General features: G+C 33.3%; 1 protein-coding gene and 1 pseudogene across 1 annotated transcript in view; one reads left to right on the forward strand and one right to left on the reverse strand.

The window, feature by feature from the left end:
- Positions 1-21,161, forward strand: part of DPP10 (dipeptidyl peptidase like 10) — a 1,197,668-nt gene that overhangs the window by 411,926 nt on the left and 764,581 nt on the right. The gene's annotated exons all lie outside the window — the stretch shown is intronic.
- Positions 14,433-14,551, reverse strand: LOC118614090 (annotated as a pseudogene).

Consider the following 21,161-nt stretch of genomic DNA (forward strand, 5'->3'; position numbering starts at 1 on the left):
TAGAAATTAAGAAACAATTCTATTTCTAATGGTATCAAAAAGATTAAAATACCTAGGAATAAATTTTCTGAGGAGATAAAAGGCTTATACTCTACAACTATAGGACATTGATGAAAGAAATTGAAGAAGACACACAAAAAAATGAAAATATATTCCATGCTCATTGATTGGAAAAATTAATATTGTTAAAATGTCTATATTATCCAAAGCGATCTACAGATTCAATGCAATCCCTATCAAAATTCCAGTGACATTTTCACTAGAAATAGAGAAAACAATTATAAAAACTTTATACAACCAAAAAATACCCTGAATAGCCAAAGTAATCTTGAGAAAGAAGAACAAAGCTAGAAGCATCATGGTCCCTGATTTCAAACTATATTACAAAACTATAATAATCAAAAAGTGTGATATTGACATAAAGACAGACACATATATCAGTGGAACAGAATAGAGAGCCCAGAAAGAAACCAACATATATATAGTCAATTAACTTATGACAAAGGAGCCAAAAACATACAATATAAAAAAAAAAATTAGTCTCTTTTAATAAATGGTGCTGGGAAAACTAAACTGCATTTTGTAAAACATGAAACTAGATTATGATCTCATATCATACAAAGAAAATCAACTCAAAATGGGTTAAAGACTTGAATGCAAGTTCTGAAACCATAACATTCCTAGAAGAAAACATGGGCAGTAAGCTTCTTTACAGTGACCTTAGTGATAATTTTCTGGATTTGAAATCAAAAGCAAAAATAAATGGAACTACATCAAACTAAAAAGCACAACAAAGGAAATCATCAGTAAAATGAAAAGGCAATCTATTAAATGGGACAAAATATTTGCAAATCATATCTCTGATACAGGGTTTATATATATATATACATATATATAAACCCTGTATCAGATGAGATGACTATATATATCACATAACTTAATAGCAAAAAGCAAAAACACAGAATAATCCAGTTAAAAAATGGGCAGGAGATCTAAAAAGACATTTTTCCAAAGACACACAGATGGTCAACAAGAATATGAAAAGATGCTCAACATCACTAATCATCAGGGAAATGCAAATTAAACCACAATGAGACATCACCCCACACCTGTTACAATGACTATTATCAAAAAGAGCTAACAAGTGTTGATGAAGGTGTAAAGAAAAGGGAACCTTTGTGCACTGTAGATGGGAATATAAATTGGTGAAGCTACTATGAAAAACAGTATGGAAGTTTCTCCAAAAATTAAAAGTAGAACTACCATATGATCTAGTAATTCTACTTCCGGGTATTTATCTGAAGAAAATTAAAACATTAACTCGAAAAGATATATGCAACCCCATGTTCATTGCACCATTATTTATAATAACCAACATATGAAAACAACCTAAATGTTCATTAATAAATGAATGGATAAAGAAATTGTGACATACACATGCGCACAATGGAATGTTCTTCAATGATATAAAAGAATAAAATGTTACCATTTGTGACAGTTTGTATGGACCTTGAAGGAATTATGCTAAATGATATAAGTCAGAGGGAGAAAGAGAAATAATATATAACCTCACTTATATGTGGACTCTAAAAGAAAGAGTGTGCTTATACTATGGAGAAAAGATCAGTGGTTGCCAGAATGGAGTGTGGACAAAATTGATAAAGGGAGTCAAAAGATACAAATTTCCAGTTTTAAAATAAATAAGTTATAAGGATATAATGTGGTAACAATAGCATGGTGAGTAGAGTTAATAATACTGTATTGCATATTTGAAAGTAGCTGATAGAGTAAATCTTAAAAGTGCTTTTTCACAAGGAAAATATTCGGTGCTATGTACAGTACCCCAGACCTGTAAGGTAGGCATGATGCTAACCAGACTTATTGTAGTGATCATTTCACAATATATACAAATATCTAATCGTGTTGTACACCTGAAACTAATATGATGTTGTACGTCATTTATATTTCAATTAAAAAAAAGATGAATTTATTTTTATTTAAATATTCAAGGAGCTTAAGGTCTTATAGCCTGGTGTGTTTATCCATAGAACTACTTGCTACCTAGACCATACAGGTGAGTCTTTGATTAGGACCTCTTCTCTCAGAGCCTTGCTTGCACATTACCAGGTTTGTCCCTACCTACTTACTATTCCCATTTTTCTGATAGCCACTTGATTGAAAATATAGAGACTTTGGGTGGCCACAGTTAAACAGTGTTAGCCTTGGGGCCATGAAATTTTTAAGAGATTTTTGTAAAAAAGACATTATATCTTAGGGTAATTGTGACCTCATTCATAAAGTGTTGATTTGTAGTTTAATTCTCCAAGGGTGATTTTATTTTCCCCATTGTACAGCCTTTACTTTCACTTCAGCTCATGAAGGAATGCTAGAAATGGTTAGTTCACCACCTAGGAGTCATGAAGCCAACACCAAGAGACAAGGAATAAGCCATACGCACAGTCTTAGTATGGTCAGATGAATGACTGAACTCCTAACTTCATATTAAGTTAAGTTGGGTTGATTCCTAGGATTTAGGGTAGATCTGGAAGGTAGGGAACTTACATCTGAATCTGACAGAAATTTCAGGGGAACTTGATCTTGGACTCAAACTTTAAAATGAATGTAAACTAAAAAGAATTTCTAAATGAGTCTTGTGCAGTGTTTATGATCATGAGTTTTAGGATCAACCAGAGCTGTGTGATTTGGTTAACTTAGTCTATCTGAGCCTCTCTGTTTCCTCAACTGCAAAACTGGAAAAATAATAATGCCTACCTCACAGGTCTGGGGAGTTTAAAGAAGAGAATTCGTGAAGAGATCGAGATCAATGTCTGCCCTGAAGAGAGCACTCAGCAAATGAAAGATGCTGTTATATTTATTGGATTTAGGAGTTAGTTTTATTTTATGTGAGAAGGATTATCAATTGACAGCTTAAAAGGAACATTGTGCTTTAGTTATAAAATCAGTATATGCAATAAGAATGAGTTTAGGCTTCTATTAGACTATGAGATATATATTCCATTCGTAATTTGGAATGCAAGCATATTTTCCTTAACCCAGTGGTCCCCAATCTTTTTAGCACCAGAGACTAGTGCTCCTATGAAAACTAATCTAATGCCTGATGATATGAAGAGGAGTTGAGGTAGTGATGCCAGCTCTGGGGAGTGGCTGCAAATACAGATGTAGCTTCACTTGCCCGCTGCTCACTTCCTGCTGTGCAGCCCAGTTCCTAATAGGCCACAGATGGTACTGGTCCATGGACTTGGGAGTTAGGGACCCCTGCCTTAATTGATAAGCAGGACCAGCTATAACAAACATATGCATAAGATGAAGCAGTGAAAACATAGACTCTTGAGCCCAAATACCTGGGTTTTAATGCTGGTTTCAACCCTTGCTAGCTATATGGACTTGAGTAAGTCATGTATCCTCCTTGTACTTATAAAATAGAAATAATGGTTGTAATTTTCTAAGGGCTGTGAAAATTACATTCACAAATATAAAACACCACAAAAATTATGTGGCCCATAATAAACACAACATAAAAGAACCAATTATTAAATATGGTTGGTTTTAATCAGCATTGGCAATATATAGACATCAAATTTTACTATAAATTGGATCTTCCATTACATCTTCTACTGTAAGGTATAATTTCCTCATCTTTCTAAAGCAGAATTGCTCATCATATTCCTGCAGTGTTGTTGAGACTTTTCCAAGTTGTTTTATGTAAGACCCTACAATCATATGTGGAGAAGCTGTCAAATACAAACTTAAGAATTCTTTAGTCTTTGTGAGCCAGCAGTTACCCTATCTTTTCCACTGTAGGAAACTGTTTTTACATCTAAAGAAAAGAAAAGAAGAGAAAGAGTGGGGAAAAAAAAGTAATGAGCAGAAAATTACGAAGTTCCAGGGCTGATAACTAGCTATTTCTGTAGGTTCACTAGCTGGTAGTGGTGGAAGAGGATGCAGTAATATTTGTGATATTTATTCAATAATTTATTCAACAAATATGTAAGAATCAATTTCTAGAGCCTGTACTAGTTGATTGGTGAATGATAGATAAGAGTCTTTGTTCTTTTCCTGGAAATGCTCCAAGTCTGGTGACGGGGACCAACTGTGTTAGTTTGTGAGGGCTACCATAACAAAGTACCATAGACTGTGAGGCTTAAACAACAGACATCTATTTTCTCACAATTCTAGAGGAGAGAAGCGCAAATCAATATGTCAGTAGGATTGGGTTCTTCTGAGGCCCCTTCTCTTTGATTTGTAGATGGCCATCTTCTCCTTGTGCCCTTACATGGTCTTCTCTCTGTTCCTGCCTATGTCCAGACTTCCTCTTCTCATAAGAACACCAGTCATTGGATTAGAATCAATCCCAGTGATCTCATTTTAACTTAATTACCTCTTTAAAAACCCTATCCCTAAACACAGTCACTTTCTGAAGTACTGGGAATTAGGACTTCTGCGTATGAATTTTTGGAAGACACAATGAAGTCCATAACACTGACTAATACATGGGCAATTATCGTATGGTGTATGATAAATATGAAAATAGACTACACTTATGATAATATGGGAGCCTAATCCTGATTGGGGGAGACAGTTGGTGGGGATTGGAGAAGGAAAGGGTGAGATAAGGCAGAGCCCCAAGAACTTCCTGCTGGTTTCTCACATTCAGGTGCATTTGCAGTGTCCCAAGTAGTCTCCAGATCACCACACAGGCTATTCTCTCCTCCCACTTACAGGTCTTATTTATTTTTATATTTTCACACATATCAAAAACTGACCTGACTTTTTTGGACCTATACCTATTGCTTTTAGAGAGTGATCTACATGCATTTATCTAACTACAGAAGGAAAATGTAGTCTTTCACAACTTCTCCCCACTTCCTTCCAAAGTATACAGCTATTCGAAGGTTTTTAATTATAGGAGAAGAAACAAAGAGAAAGTCACAATTATCTAAGAGCAGTCAAAATTAAATTCATACCTGATGTTTGTAGTAATCTGAGTGAATCTTAATTCAAACTTGTTGCTTCCTGGTTCGTCCTCTGATCTAGACATGATTTTCAACAAAGAACATTGTCATCCTTAACACATGCTTTTTGTCCTTAGCATAATAGCTAAGTTTGGTTTAATATCCAGTTATGCCTTATTAAAAAGTGACCTTGGGCAAGCTTCTTAAAGCCTATTTTCTTTATAATAAAATGATAATAATAATAATAATGCCTCCTCATAGTTTTTGTGTGTGTGTGTATGTGAGAAGTAAATGGTATAATGAATGAAAAACATTGAATATATACTTGACCCAGAGTAAACCTTCAATGAATTCTATTTTCTATTTTAGCATAGAGCACACACAGTGATTCCAGGTGGGGATGAGAATATCTCGAGTGTGTGTAGTTTAAAAAATTTACTCCATATGGCAACAGAGTATTTCAAGTAGGAAAAAAAAAATCTATTGTTTGAGCAATAGAAACTGCAGAAAGTAGGAAAGTAGGAAAAAATCTCTTAACTGTATAAAATATACAAAAGTCTAATGAGACAATTAAAGGTGAAGATATCTACCCAGGTGTGAGTGTTACAGAATCTGAAGAAAATATGAGATTTTGATAATTATCACAACAGAGGATAGGTCTCCATTTTTCCAAAAAATGGATTTCAATGGTCAGATAAAGAGATCTTAGGGATAATGTAACATATTTATTAACTCTCAGAACTAATGGAAAGTGAATTTTTATCTCAGATAAAATGTTTGTTTTAAATACCTTTCTTTTACCATAGGACATCCATCTGGATATTTCCATGAACATATAGTGGGGGGGGAGGGGCTGTAATGAAGCATCTAGCACAGCTTACTTAGGTTTCTTTTAGAACTTGTTGATTAAATGATTGTGAACTCTCAGAAGTAGAGGCAGCATTCCTGTAGCATCAGATTAAAAAATGAATGTCAGTAATATCTACTTCCCTTTTCATTTCTTTTAGTCTTTATTTTTCTTTTCTTTTTAATTTAAGCAGTACTCATATGCTTTACTTTGTCTTTAATTTATTGACTCATGAAAGATGATAAATATATGGCTTCCCTAGTTATGGTCATTGGTGCTCCCTAGAAGAAGGCTGGTATCTACCCTCTAGCTTTCCATCTTGGACCATGAGAAATAATCACCTCACCTCACCTACCTCTTGCCCTTTTTGGATGTTAGAAGTTACTGCCATGAACTCCTTTGGGAAAAAATTCCATCATTCCTTACAATATGGAAAGAACGTTGAAGAAACATGACTTAACACTAGTGAAACGATTACAAAAAAAATTCAAGATGTTGTGAAAATTCTAAGATTCCCCAAGTCCTTTGAAATCAAAATGAGCTTTATAATTCAGGAAAAGGATAAATTAAAGTAGTTGGAAAAGTTCTAAGAAAGATCCAATAAAGAGGGTAGAGTTCACTTTGAAACTTGAAAGGTAAAAAAAAGCTAACTCATAACACTAACCTAAAAAGAGTTAATATTTACTAAGTTTTTAGTATATTTCTAGAACTGTATTCAATACTTATTTTTAAATTTTGGAAACCACATACCTCTATGATATATATTTTATTATTGTCTACATTTTGCAGAAGAAAATTGAGGCTTTGTATTGTTAACTTGTCTGCTGCAACCTAGCTTGTAAATGGAGAAGCAAGCTTTTGAACTTGGACATTTGGACTCCAAAAGAGAAATTACTAACCTCGCCTTGTATTACTGGAGAGGAGGCAGGTGGTTTCTTTACTATTCAGATATGCCAGATCAAACAGTCCCCAAAGTCACATCTTTATAAAACAACAGTAACAAAAACAAAAACATTGAGGCATAACTAGTCTATAATCTGGATCTTAAGTCTTCTATGAAAGCATTGTTAGAACGAGTGGCTCTGTGATATAAATTTTAATTTTGTAGTTTTCCTTTAATTCATTTTAATCTCAATGACCCCGAGTCAGAATTAAGTATCAAAGGTTTGGGAGTTATTTATGCCAGTGATATAATACTTTTCTTCAGTCTTCATTCATTTACCAGATATTTATTGAAGCCCTATTGAAGCAGTGTGTTATAAACGAAAAGCAGCAGAGAGGCGTGAGACAGTACTTACTCAAGTAAAACCTCATACCCTAATGGGAGAGCAGACACATAAATGAATAAATTACAACATAGCATAGTGAGTACCATATGCAAGTTGCTAGAATTTTTTTCTTCAGCTTATTGCACAACTAAAACTAATATCTTTATTTCAGCTCTGACTTGGAATAAATCTTACTTTGCCTTCTGGGACAGTGAAAGCTCTTTTGAGAAACTAATAAGTTCAGCCCAAATTTTCAGCAATGTGCTTGATGAGAAAAAACAAAGTTTGAGAAGACAAAAATGAGTAAGGCAGCTAAGTTTACTAGAAATTGATCCAAATATTCAGAGAAAAATTCACGCTCTGGTTATCTAAATAAGCAGGTGGAGACAGTTAAGAAATTAGCATAAGTTAAATAATGAAACATTCATTACTGCACAATTGAATTACTGAAATCTCTGGCATAAATACATTTCTATGTCATATGCTGTTTTATTGTTTCTAGTAGAAGGGATTCATGTATAATTTAAAGAGATACTTTAATTAGAATGTCAATTATTTTCAAATAGATATATGTGTAAATAAGAAAAAATAGACAAGGAAATTTTTAAAGCTGTAAAGTTCAGCATCATTGTATGTCTAATGGGATATGACATTTTAGAATGAATTTTTACAAATTCTAATATATTTATATGCTTTGAATTTTTATAGAGTAGAACGTTGATTTTTTTTAGGTTTTTGATACTATATTCAGTATTGCAAACTACAGATAAAGTAAATGACTGTTCAAATATTTGACAAGGAGTTTATAAAGAAAAATATGAATGATATAAAATACAGAACATAATATAATGAAAAGCCATAGCAAATACTTTCTGTTTTATACACTCATATTTCTCAATTTCTATAACTATGCTCTAAGATATTATGCAACATTGGGAGACAGATGAATTGACAAGACACATTGAAAGGAATATTCATTACTGACATCACCAGCAGAGCAGGAAAATCCACACAAGAGAGCAGAAAAGAAATGAAGTTCTTTGCTCTGTTTCACTGGCTTCCATTTGCAATTTGCTTCATGATTTGTAGGTGAGCCTCATCAGCCTGCTGCTTCCCTCTAATTTTGGGAGACAAAGTCGCCAGCACGACTTACTCTCTGTGAACTCCAAAGGCTTTGGATTTTAACTCTGGGTTTGACCTTTATTAGCTTTAGCATTTGGGACAACCAGTTTCATCCTTCATAAAATAAGAAAAATTACATACATTTTATATCACCGTCACAATGATTAAATTCATTGATATACATCATCACATGATTTCCTTCTATTTTGCCAGCTGTTTAAGCCCCATGCTATCTATCCTTGGTCTCTTACCTTTGCTCATTGCCTTTTTAGGGAAGTCCAGTTAACTTTAATTCCAGAACAAATCTTGTCTCTGTTCACTTTTCTTCATCTTCCCTGACACTCCCTAGAACAAGAATTCTCAACCTAGACATTATTGATGTTTGGAGCAGGAATAAGCTACATAATTTACAGGGCCTGGTGCAAAATGAAAACTTGGGATCTTTTGTTCAAAATGCAGGAAAAATGTCACATTAAAGATATTAAAGTATAAAACTTTTTTCTTTTTTCTGTAGTATCTCTTTTTTTGTTATGATGTTAATTTTCTATTCAATGTCTTTCTAGTAAAGAAAAAATTAAAATGTTAAATTATTAGCATGAATTTTGCCATTTGTCTTTATATTGTTTAATGCCAGTTTTAAATGCAAATATAAGAATATTTAACTCACTTGAAGAATCTTCCAAATTACACAATTACTATTTCACAGCCTATGCATGCATATGTATTTTGTTATCAGAACAGTGAAAATGCTGCATAAAACTATATCAACTACTTTTATTTCCCTTCTTGATATGCACACAATCTAAATTAATTCTGAATAAGAAAAGAGGGGGGGGAATGGTTGTCTTATATTCCTTTCAGTGTCCTTCAATTTTGTTTGCAAATAAGTTTTTTGCTGATGCAGGAGAGTAACATGAGTAAAAGAGGGTATTTAAGTTTCCTTTGTCACGCATATTGTTTAGACTAAAGTCATTGCCTTCTTTCTGCATTGAAAACAGTTTCAAAAGAAAGTGTCCTCACTTGAAGCTCTCAGAATCTGCTTACTCAATCAGAGATGTAATATGACTGCCTTGTACTCATTTTGAGTATTACTAAAATTCCACAGCTTGCGGATCCACTGGAACTCTGTGCTCATCACGTATGGCAAACCTGTGTGTCCATGGGCCAGCAAAGAATGAAGGGCATGCCTTTTGCACATATTGCCTCTACTTACAGGCATACTTCATTGTCCCAATGGAATTCACTCACAAATCAAGTTCAAGATAAAATTATTAAGAACTTTAAGGGAGTGACAGCTATCTTCTACCTGTGAGCTGGGACCCAAGAGATTGCACAGGTCATAAATCCACAAAGTTGTGCCTGTTAACACTAGATAATTCTTTTTGTGGGGGCTGTTCTGTGCACTGTAGAATGTTGACCAGCAGCCTGGGCCTCTACTCACTAGATGTTGGTAGCAACCTTCAGTTTCCTAGTTATGATTATTGAAAATGTCTCCAGACATTGAAAATATCTTCTGGGGGGCGATACTCTTCCTTCCCTCCCACTGAGAACCACTGCTCTAGACAAAATTGCCCTCTTCTCTTGCTCTTAACCAGCCTCTCTGGCTCTCAAGATTTTCATCTCACATTAATTACATCCACTATATACCAGAGTGATCTTTTAAAAGGTCTTATCATTCTCTTGGTTAAAACACAAAATCTCCCACCAACACCCATCCTATACAAACATATACACACAACTATCCCCACATTAATAATAAAATCCAAACATCTTACCCTGGCTCAAAAGGCCCTTTAAAATCTTTTCCCTGACGACTTATCCATCTTAACATATCTCTGCTTTCATCTTACCTCCTGCACTCAGCTCCATCAGCTTTATGTTTATCAACATGCCAAACTCATACACACATTAGGATATTTGTCCCAGCCTGCGTCTATGCCAGAATGCTCTCCATTGATCTCTGCATGGCTGACTCCTCATTATGTTTTGGTACTTAAAGATTGCTTTCTCAAAGTGAGCTTTCTTGACCATCAAAATAATGTAGTTATTTAGTCATTCTACTTTATCACTGCATTTGTATGCTCGGCATGATGCTTATCTTTATTGTTTTTTCCTGCTTAATTATTTATATGGCAGTCGTCTATCTTCCTCTCCACTGAAATAAAGTTCCAAAAGAACAGAGACCTATCTATTTGTTGTTGTTCTCTATACTCCCACTTCACTGAACAGTGCACATTAAACAGAGCAAGTGCTCAAGAAATTGTTGGATGTTTGTAGAATAAGAATACAATGACTATTACATACCAATTGTTGAAAATAGGGAAGATCGAAAGGTCATAATATCTCTTTTTTGTCTTTTTACATTACATAATTATTTGCAACTCATCACTTTGTAATTTAAATCTAGCCCATCCCAGAATTCTTTTCTATTCAACAGACTATGGTAACCACTCTTAACATATCTTATTAATTCCTTTGAAGACTATTCAGTTTCACCTTTTAGCTTGGACAAATCTTGGGGGCAGGAAGCTACTCTTCTGTATTCTCAACACTAAATTCAAAGTTGTAGACTTTACTGGAAGCTCAGCTAATGTGTGAGTCATTAGAGAAATTTTTGTTGCTATTGTGGCATAGAGAGGTTACTAGACTGAGAATTGGAAAATTCAAGGTCAAATTCTTACTAGCCATTATAATTTGGGCTAGCTCTTTCTCTGGCTTTCACCTTTTTTATCTCTAAACATGGGCTGAGTCTTTAAAATTCTCCAAGTTCTAAAATTCTATAAAATTTAGAAAAGTTACGAGTATTGTTTTAGAATAAGAAATTTTATAAAATTTTCAGGAAAATGATAGATAAATAATAGGAAATATCATCTAGTAATATATTTATTTAATAAAATCCACTAGAGTTGGTACCTAATCTTTGAAAATTGAACCTTCGGTAAACTCAAAAAATTTGTATTTGAAATTAAAACATATCAGACATGTCAGAGTAAAAGTAGATTAATCGACTTTAAAAATTGTCTCCTTTTTAATAGCTGCATTGGTAGAAAAGGCTATTCAGAAAGGACTGGCCTTGCTAAAGTCAACTCCAAAAATTAGACAGATAAAACTTTATCTCTAGTATGGTTCTCCACTTTCTGTGTGTGTGTAGGGGAAGGGATAGGGGAATGTATATACAAATAGATTACTTCACCTCTTAATGAAGACAAGATGTAGTACTTGCCCTTGGCAAAATTGTGGTTGACCATTCATCTTGGTGACATTCTGCCAATTCTCTATCACCCCAATCTACCTTCCATTCACCCACCATCAATTTCCACTTGAGAGAAAAGATTTATAATTGTCAGAAACCAAGCAGCCTCTTCAGGGCGCTACAGAGCCATAGCTATCTTATAAGTACAGGCTAAAGAGAAGGACAAAAAGAGGTTGTTGGCATTATTTGGCAAGTTGCCCTTCTGGTCATTTTGCTCTATTTCCCCCCTCCTTTGACTGTGCACCTGGTTCTGATATCAGTAACATTTTGGGGCTATGGGTTTTCCATACCCCCACAGTGGACCTTCATTGAGTCTTAAAAAACGCCTACAGTTATCCTTTGCTACCTCCTTCCCCTCAGCCTCCTTGATCATTGCTGTAACTGACTATTGCTTGTGGGTTATTGATAGGGCCAGCAGTGTTTCCAGTTGCTGTGCATTCTATTTGCCAGGATCCTCTGGTATTTGTCATCTTAGATTCACGACTTTAGGGTTGGAAAACATTTTACAGTTCATTTTTCTAAAGGCTTACCCACTGCAGAAATTGTATCACATCTCCAAAAGATAATTTATCTTATAGTTTCTGCTTGAGCCACATTCAGTGACAGGGAACTCACTAGTTTTTAGGCAGTTCATTCTACTTTTAGACACATCTAATTGGTAGAAAGTAGCTCCTGACTCAAATTAGACTTTCCTCTAACTTCTACTCACTAATCTCAGTTCCATCTCATCTGAAGCAACACAGGATAAGATTATTTCCCCCCTCCCAGGTACCAGGTTAGTTATGTTCCCCTAAATCAGAGGTTCAAAACTCATATCATGTAGCCTAAACAAAATTTATAACTATACTTCGTTTGTTTGATACGATGATGTCTTTACTCTGCATTTTAAAGTTTGATCAACATTTTGATTTACAAAATGTTGTAAGCATTATACAGTGCTTACTATGTGTCAGTCATTTTTTAATGTTTTACAAATATTAACTCATTTAGTACATAGAGTATCCCTATAATAGAATGTTATTATCCTATTATTACCCCATTTTTAATAATAAAACTGAGGGACAGATAGTAAGTCAGTAGTGTTATTGGGATTCGAACCCAAGAAAACTGATTTTACAGTCATGTTCTCCTTAGTCATAAGGTTATGCTGCACTATTTAAAATATTAATTTCTACAGGGTAATCTGGATTTCTGCTTTCTCTTGAAACATGAGATATTTTGATTATGCTGAGTTTATAATCCCATAAGGCATGAACACTGTAGAAGTGAGGGCCAGCTTCTACATTTAGATGGGAAAAGAGGCTGTTTAATTTGCCTCAGTTTTAAACTATTTTGTTTTTCCTAGCCTACCCACTTGTTAATGCTTTCTGCCTACATTCTTTAAGTAATCATGAGATGCAAGCCAAATTTTATCTTTCCTGTATTAAATGCATTTTCTTCAACTATTTTTTTTAATAGGCCCAGAGTTAAAAGTATTTGGATGAAGAGAGACAGTAGAAATCTTTTTATCGACAAAGATAGGTTTTGGCCCACTTGTATTTTCCTTTTGTTTGCTTAAATGAAGGGTCTTAAAGAGGAAAATACAAAATTCACCTGTTAAAAACAATTTATAAAACTCATAGTATATGAAAGAAGTTGAGGTCATATAGAATTAAAAATATTGAATGTATTTTAATAATGTCAATGATTTGAGATCTCATAGAGAACATGGAATTTAGATCCCATGGGGAACATGATTATGATAATAGACTACTGGTTAGACTAAAATTATACTCCAGACAGAGGCTGTTATATAATTTTACTATGTTGAACGGCTGGCTGTCTTTGCCATTGAGAATGAGGGAGGGAAGAGCAATAGTGCCTTTAAAATTGTTAGAGCAAGAAATGACTAAGTCACATGTAAAATCAACCTGCCTAACATATGTATGATGTACTTAATGTTTATAACTGCAAACCTTAAGAGAATCAGCATCAGAAATTTTCTAGTTTAAACATAGACAACTTTAAGAATGATACATTTTCAAAAACACAACTCTAGCTTTAAGAACCCAGTATAATTTTGTCTGAATAATTCTGAGTGGGGGGAGGAAACCTGTATGTTTATATGCTATGTTTCTGTGTTTAAAAGATGCATTTGCATATCCTTTGTTCTTTGATTTCTACAATAAGTCTTTGGGTAAGTTGAGTAAGTACCATCAATACCCTCATTTAACTATATGGGTTTGCTTTATTCTCCTCTCTCCTTATGACCACAGTATTGCCATGTATACAAAGCATTACAAGTGTCTGATATTCTGATTCATGAAATTCTTCCAGATCTAGCTTTCTTTCTGCTTGCTCTGAACCTCTTAATGCTGACACAGACACTGACACCCCTCATTTCTCAGACCTAGTGAGTCCCAAATCTTCGATTCATTTCTTTAACTAGTCCATATAATTGAGAGTTTGGTTTTGGACCGTTAGCCTTGGATCTTCCTGATGTTTGCACGAGACATTAAACCCAGGCTACAGATGCTTCCTAACATCCTTGGGCCCCAGGCCCAAGGCCTCAATTCCAGTTTAACAAAATAAGAAGTCGGACAGTATTTAAAATAAAATAAAATAAAATAAAATAAAATAAAATAAAATAAAATAAAATAAAATAAAATAGAATAAAATAGAATAAAATAAATAAAATAAAATAAAATAAAATAAAATAAAATAAAATAAACAACAACAACAAAACAAGTGTGATTGGGCCATGATCAGTACTGTTACATATAGCTCAATCATTTAACTAACCTAATGGGAGTTTTACTGACCTAATTAGAGTTTTATGACATTTAAATTAAATTAATTAATCCATTGTATACCTACTTTCTTTTTCTTTTCTTTCTTTTTTTTTTTTTTTTTTAGGTGAGGCAATCCTTGGTTGATCTCACAGATTGTAAGGACCTTATTGCTTATAATTCTTTTTTTCAAAATTTTTACACCTACAACACCTGGTGTTCTTAGATGGTCTCTCATTCAAGTACTAACCAAGCCCAACTCTACTTAGTTTCCAAGATCAGATAGGATTGGGCTTGTTCAGGGTGGCATGGCCATAGACTATACCCATTTTCTTAAAAACAAAATGTATTTGGCTAACTAGTCCTTCATTCATATCATATATGCCTGATATTTCCATGTGGAAGAAACAAGATTTATCAGGAAAGTGCATTATTCTTTTTCCCAGGATTTAGTGGCAGTTTGGCAAATAATTTTCCTGTCTAGATTACTGAATTATTTATATACTTTGGTTTTGAAAGATGATTCAAATAGTAGATGACTTTATAGGCAAATTGTTTTATCACTTTTTTTGACATGACTCTTTTTCTACTTCTCTCTGACCATGAAACCAAAGTTCACATATATTTACTGACCACTTAACCATAGTATAGGCAGGGCATGTGAGGTAAATGTTTTATAAGCTCTGGTCCCCGTCCTCAAAGAATTTGCTATCTAGCAATGATTAATGTTTTTGTTATTTCACTAGTTTTCTGCTCAATAAACTGCCTGCCCTTATTAACATTATTACTGTCATCGTCTCACAGATAACCTCAGTTCCCTTTAGCACTCTATTATAAACCTATCTGACCAATTTATCTAAACTCTTAAAACTATTCAACTTAGCAGTCTCAGAGGAATATTAGGGATTGAAATAAGTTAGTATGTTTACATTTAAAATATAATGTTTTCTCACTAAAAAAACAAACAGTTTGCATAATTCTCAAATAATTTTGAAGTGTAAATTGAAAAGTTGAAATTATAGTAAGAAATAAAATTAAACATGATTCTAAATATTGTAAAATATACTTCCATGGGTAGGTGTCTTTGTGGTAACTGAAATACTTGACCAAAAACAAAACAAAACAAAAAATGAAATTTATAATTGATTTCAGAGGTAACTAATGCAAGAGGACTTTTAAATAATTTGATGTAAAAGGTTGTAAAATATAGTGACTATATCTTCTCACTGGCAGGAGTTTCCTGTGCTGTCCATGAGCTTTTCTGTAGAATTTGGGGATGTCAGAATCTTTTAAGTTAGGCAGAAGAGACCATGCTCTGTAACTTAGAGAATTTAGCACTAATAAAGACAAAACTTATTGTATATAACGGGATTTCAGGATTTCAGCAAACCCAGTTTAGATGACAAATGTCATTGAAAAAAGTATTTTAGGACAACATATAAGAGAGTATACTTATTCCCTGAGGAGCTTTTTCACCTCCATTTTACCTACTTTTAGGATCTGTACTGAACATGTGAAATAGTCGAAGCTATGAAATTTGATTCCTCCCAAACACTAAGGGGAAAATGTTGAATAAATCTACATAAAAAGCATCCACAACATAAAGCTGAGGAGCTTAGCTTACGTGCATTAATCATTGCTTTGTGTTGTTTGCAAAACAACCATCAAATTTGGCCTAAGACAAAATAAAGAATATTGCCTCATTAACAAATTTGGCAGTGCTATAGTGACAGTAATCACATTTTTATTCTATTTTCATATTCAAGACTTCAAAGAAGCTTAAAAATATTCATTAACGAAGCAGGTTGTAGCATGCCAACGAGGAACTACACCAGCACTGTCATATATAATTTGGTGAGCATTGTCTAGGAGGGCAGAGTTTAGTTTTAACTGCATGAAATACATACACAATGAAATAAGCCAGATAAAATTAATGAAAACGTTCTATTAAAAAATAAATAAGTTTCTCATGAAAAGGGGGGGAAAACCCTACAGTGTAATATTCATTTGGATTATAAGTGCTATAGTCAGTCATCGATGAGTAATATTATTTAAGGACCTTTCCAAAGACTGAATTTTCACTAAATACAATTATATAAAATAACAAGAGAGTATACAAAATGTGCCAAGTTACATAAAATATCAAGGAAGTACACAAAACGTATTTAAAAAGTGAAATGAGTCAAGTACTTTAAACATTTACTTGTTTAAGTAATAGATGCAGTGATGATAATAGATGCTTATTTTCGTGATGTTGGTGTCACTGCCATTCTCAAATGGGTTTTGCTTAGTTCACATTACTTTTACTTTGCATTTGATCAGCTACATTAGAAATAGAACCAATATTACCTGTGTATTTTGTGGATGGTTCTGTATTCACAGACTTAAAGATCTTAGAAAATAATTGTTTTTGACTTCAAAATTAAAACTCACTATATAGAGGATAAGAGGCCCGTTTGACCATTGATGATGGGTAACATGCCTAATTTATGTACCTGGCATTTGGCTGGAATGATAGAAAAAACTGCAGCCCATTGTCTCCAATTTCTAGCAAGTATTTTCCCTCTAATATCTAGAAGCAGCTTAAGTTTCCCTGTATGCCATTTTGATTCCAAAAATTTATAATCCCTTTGTACATTTGCTCTAATTTATTATATTGAATCTGCTTGGAGCCATATTGACAGATTACCTATCATCAATCTACCTATCTATCTATCCATCCATCTATCTATATCTATCTATCTATCTATCTATCTATCTATCTATCTATCTATCATCTATAACTAATAAGTTCAATTGATGAGAAAAATTTAATAAAGCATGGGGAGTAATTGAGTGACTGAGGCTATGAATAAATAGAATTATAAAGATTATGAAACCTTTGGATATTATGTTACTGTTGTCTGGGGAATATTCTTTGTTAAAAGCAACTCAGAGAGACACCAGAGTGCCTCCATAGCACATTAATAGTCCATAGCACATACACTGAAAGCAAAAAATTGCTTTAGTATATATAATGACTACTAAAATCCAAAAACTGACCAGATAGTTCAGAGTATCTTAAAGCCGTATCAGGCATATAGTCTATTCTTTCTCCTGCAAAAAGCATGTGTTATATGCATGTTCGTTTTAAAATTTTATTTACTATATTTTTTCATAAAAAGATTTGGAGTCATTTATAAATAATGCATATAATAAAATAAACAAAAACACCTAAAATAAAAAGAAAAAATCTAAAAATTAAGATCTGGAAAAATATGAATTATAATGAAAAGCCAAGTAGAAGAAAGGAGAAAATATAAAACTTATTTGAGTGTTAAATCCATATGGTTGCTATAGTTTACTTTCCTGATAGAAAAAGCTAAAATAGAAAAAGCCAATCCAAATCTTCTCTTAAGTATAGAAAATGAAATATCTATTTTTGCAGTTAATAAACTTTATCTATGCTGTTCAGCTCTAAAATGCTAAATTTCATTGTCATATCACTCCATGAAACTAGGAAAGCAACTTCTTACCTCTCAAACTGTGAGTGAAAAAAAATGCAGGGGCACGAAAATTAGATGCCAAATCTAGAATCATTCAATTACTTACTGAAAGCTTTGAGATTAAGACCAAGTATATTGATTTCTGGTCAAGTGTACTTCTCCTAATATCCCAGGTTCACTACTACCTTGAAGACTAGGTTAGAAGTATACATTGCCTGGGTTTGAAGATCCTGGTTTTGCTTCACAATGGCCAAGTGATACAGAAATGGACAAGAACACAAGAACTTATGCTTGTAGAGAGAATAGTGGGGACTAACCAGTATTTCTTGATTGACTACATACAGTTTCCCTTCTATAGCATTTATAATTTCCAGCGCAAATTAGTAATGTGGGATATCATAAAGGGATATCATTCTTCTTACAAGCAGGTAGACTTTTATGCTCAGTAAGCTAGGAGTATATATGAATAAACATTGTTAATTATTTAAAATACTCATTTCAGTTAATTTGGTCATTATCTTGTTCATTTTATGGGACCTCTTTTAATACATTAGTAAAATTCTTCATTATTCACTTGATCAATGAATATTCCTTTGAATAATATTGTGATGAAAAATTTAAAAAATGGATACATGTCTACAGTGCTAACTCTGTTACTATAAAACAGCTGAATAGCAAATGATGCCTTAAGATGTGCCAGCCTCATTTCACCTGGGCTCAAAAGGGGATCTCAGATGGCCTCACCCACATGTCTGGCATTCAATTGGGGTAATAGGATAAATTAGGACCCCATATCTCAGACATCTAGCAGATACTTAAAACTTCTTCACATGGCATTTGAATTTCAAAAAAATCTAGAGAGTGAAAATCAAAAAGCAAAACAAAACCAAATATTTTATAAGCCTCTGCATGCATAATGTTTGCTAATGGAAGGAATTAGAATTATTGGTGTCTTTTTTTTTCTTTTTCCAAAGTCTTTTACATCAATTCAGTTTTTTCTAGTTCTTTATAAAATTCATATGAGCTATTAAATTGACTTGGCTTTTTTTCCTGTTGCCGTATGAAAGATATCTTGATCAAATGAATGAGAATTTATTAAGGATCTATTATACTTACGGCACTGTACTAGGTGATGGGGGAGGAGGGTGTTAAAAAGGGCCCCTACATGATCTAATCAGTTTATACTGCATGGTGGACTCTGTGACTGGATAATGAGATTGCTGAGGATGTTTTAAAATTTCTTCACAGGTAGGACAGATTTTGTAAAAGAGAAACTCCTTTGCTGCTGACTCTTCTTTTAGAACTAGAAGGCAATTATCTATAGAAGGGGCAAAGCAACAGTGTTACTGCTGGAATGAGTTTGAGGTTGGGATCAACAACAACAAAAATGTCTACTTGTGACCTTCCCTTCACTCTAACATATTTTTCAACCATTTAACATTTAGTGGGCACAATTTTCTATTGGAATATCTTTGCCTTTACTAAAATATGAGGGATTTATGTACATACTCTGTGTAACATGACCTTTTAACTTGACCGCCTTTGTTGTACTCTTTTTTCATTGTTCATAAATTGGCAGTGTCCATCACCAATATGCTAGATGATCTCTAAAAATCCAAATCTTTTATTACAAATAGAGAGGATATACAAATACATTCAAAAGTATATTATAGATGAAGACTGTAGAGTGTGGTGGTTTAGCACATGCAATACAGAGTTGATTCCCCAGCTGCAGTCCAAGTTGTTCCACTTGCCGTTTGTGTCACCCAAGCGTATTATTTAACATTTTTAAGTATCAAATTCCTCATCCTAAAAATAAGGATGATAAATTCATCCTCAAAGCACTGAGAAAAAAATTAAAAGGAATAATGTATAAAAAGTTGTGTTAACATATACTCAGTACTCAATAAATTAGAGATATTATTTTTAGTGTTATTCGTGACAATGTCCTAACCATCAGAAACTTATATTTCTTTAAATCTGTAAATTTAATAAAATTATTTTTGCTTATGAACAAAAATTAATGATAAGGTAAGAGAAAAAATTATATTTCTAGAAGAATGTACACTTTTATTTTTAAAACTACATTTGATATGAAAATCTTCATAATATCTTAATATCTGGATAAATATGTTCCTGAGGCTATTCTGATGTTTGGACTCCTATCTTTAAATTTTCAGAATTTATTTTTTAAAGTAGTTTTAATTTTACAACAAAATGGAGAGGGAGGGAGGTACAAAGATTTCTCATATACTCCAGACCCTGCACGTGCATCACCTCCCCTATTGTCAACATCACTCACCAGAATGGTACATCTTTTCCCAAAAAATGAACCTACATCAACACATCATAATCACCTAAGTTCATAGTTTACCTTAGAATTCATTATTAGTGTTGTATATTTAATGGGTTTCAACAAATGTATAGTGACATATATTCATTATTATAATATTATATAAGGTATTATTGTTATAAAACCACGCAGAATATTTTTATTGCCTTAACAATCTTCTGTGCTCTATCTATTCAACTCTCATCTCTCCTTTCTCGTCCTTGGAAACCACTTACTTTTTATTGCCTTCATAATTTGCCTATTCTAAAAAGTCATGTATTAAAATCATACAGTGCGAAGACTTTGTAGATTGGTTTCTTTCACATGAACATTCATGTACAGCTTCCTGTGTGAACAAATGTTTTTAACTCCTTTCAGTTAATACCAAGAGCAATTATTATATTGTATGGTAAGACTATATTTAGTTTTGTAGAAAAATAAAAGCCAAATTGCCTTCTACAGTGGTTGTAAAATTTTGTATTCCCAACAATAAAATATGAGAGTTCCTTGTGCTCCACATCCTCGCCAGAATTTGAAGTTTTCAGTGCTCCAGATGTGGGCCATTCTAATAGGTGTGTAGCTGTATCTCACTGTTGTTTTGATTAACAATTCCTGGTGACTTATGATGTGGAGCATCTTTTTACATGCCTATTTGTCATCTGTATATATTCTTTAGTAAGGTATCTCTCAAAGTCCTGGCCCCATTTTTTAATAGGATTGTTAGTTTTCTTATTGTTGAGTTTGAAGAGATCTTTATGTTTTTTAGATAACAGCCCTTTATCAGATGTGTCTTTTGTGAACGTTCTCTTCCAATCTGTGGCTTATCTTCTCGTTCTCTTAAAATTGTCTTTTACAGAGCAAAGTTTTTGTTTGTTTGTTTATTTGTTTGTTTTATTTATTTTTTTAAATATAGGTCAGGTTATCAATCCTTCATAGGCCTTGTCTTTTATGTTGCACCTAAAAAGGTTTCACCACACCCAAGGTTTTCTCTTATGTCATTTTCTAAGAGTTTTACAGTTTTATGTTTTACATTTAGGTCTATGATTGATTTTGAGTTAATTTTATGAAGGGTGTAAAGTCTGCGACTAGATTTGTTTTTTTGCGTGTGGATGT

This window comes from Rousettus aegyptiacus, unplaced genomic scaffold (assembly GCF_014176215.1).
Source record: "Rousettus aegyptiacus isolate mRouAeg1 unplaced genomic scaffold, mRouAeg1.p scaffold_m13_p_2, whole genome shotgun sequence".
In the NCBI taxonomy this organism is placed as follows: domain Eukaryota; kingdom Metazoa; phylum Chordata; class Mammalia; order Chiroptera; family Pteropodidae; genus Rousettus; species Rousettus aegyptiacus.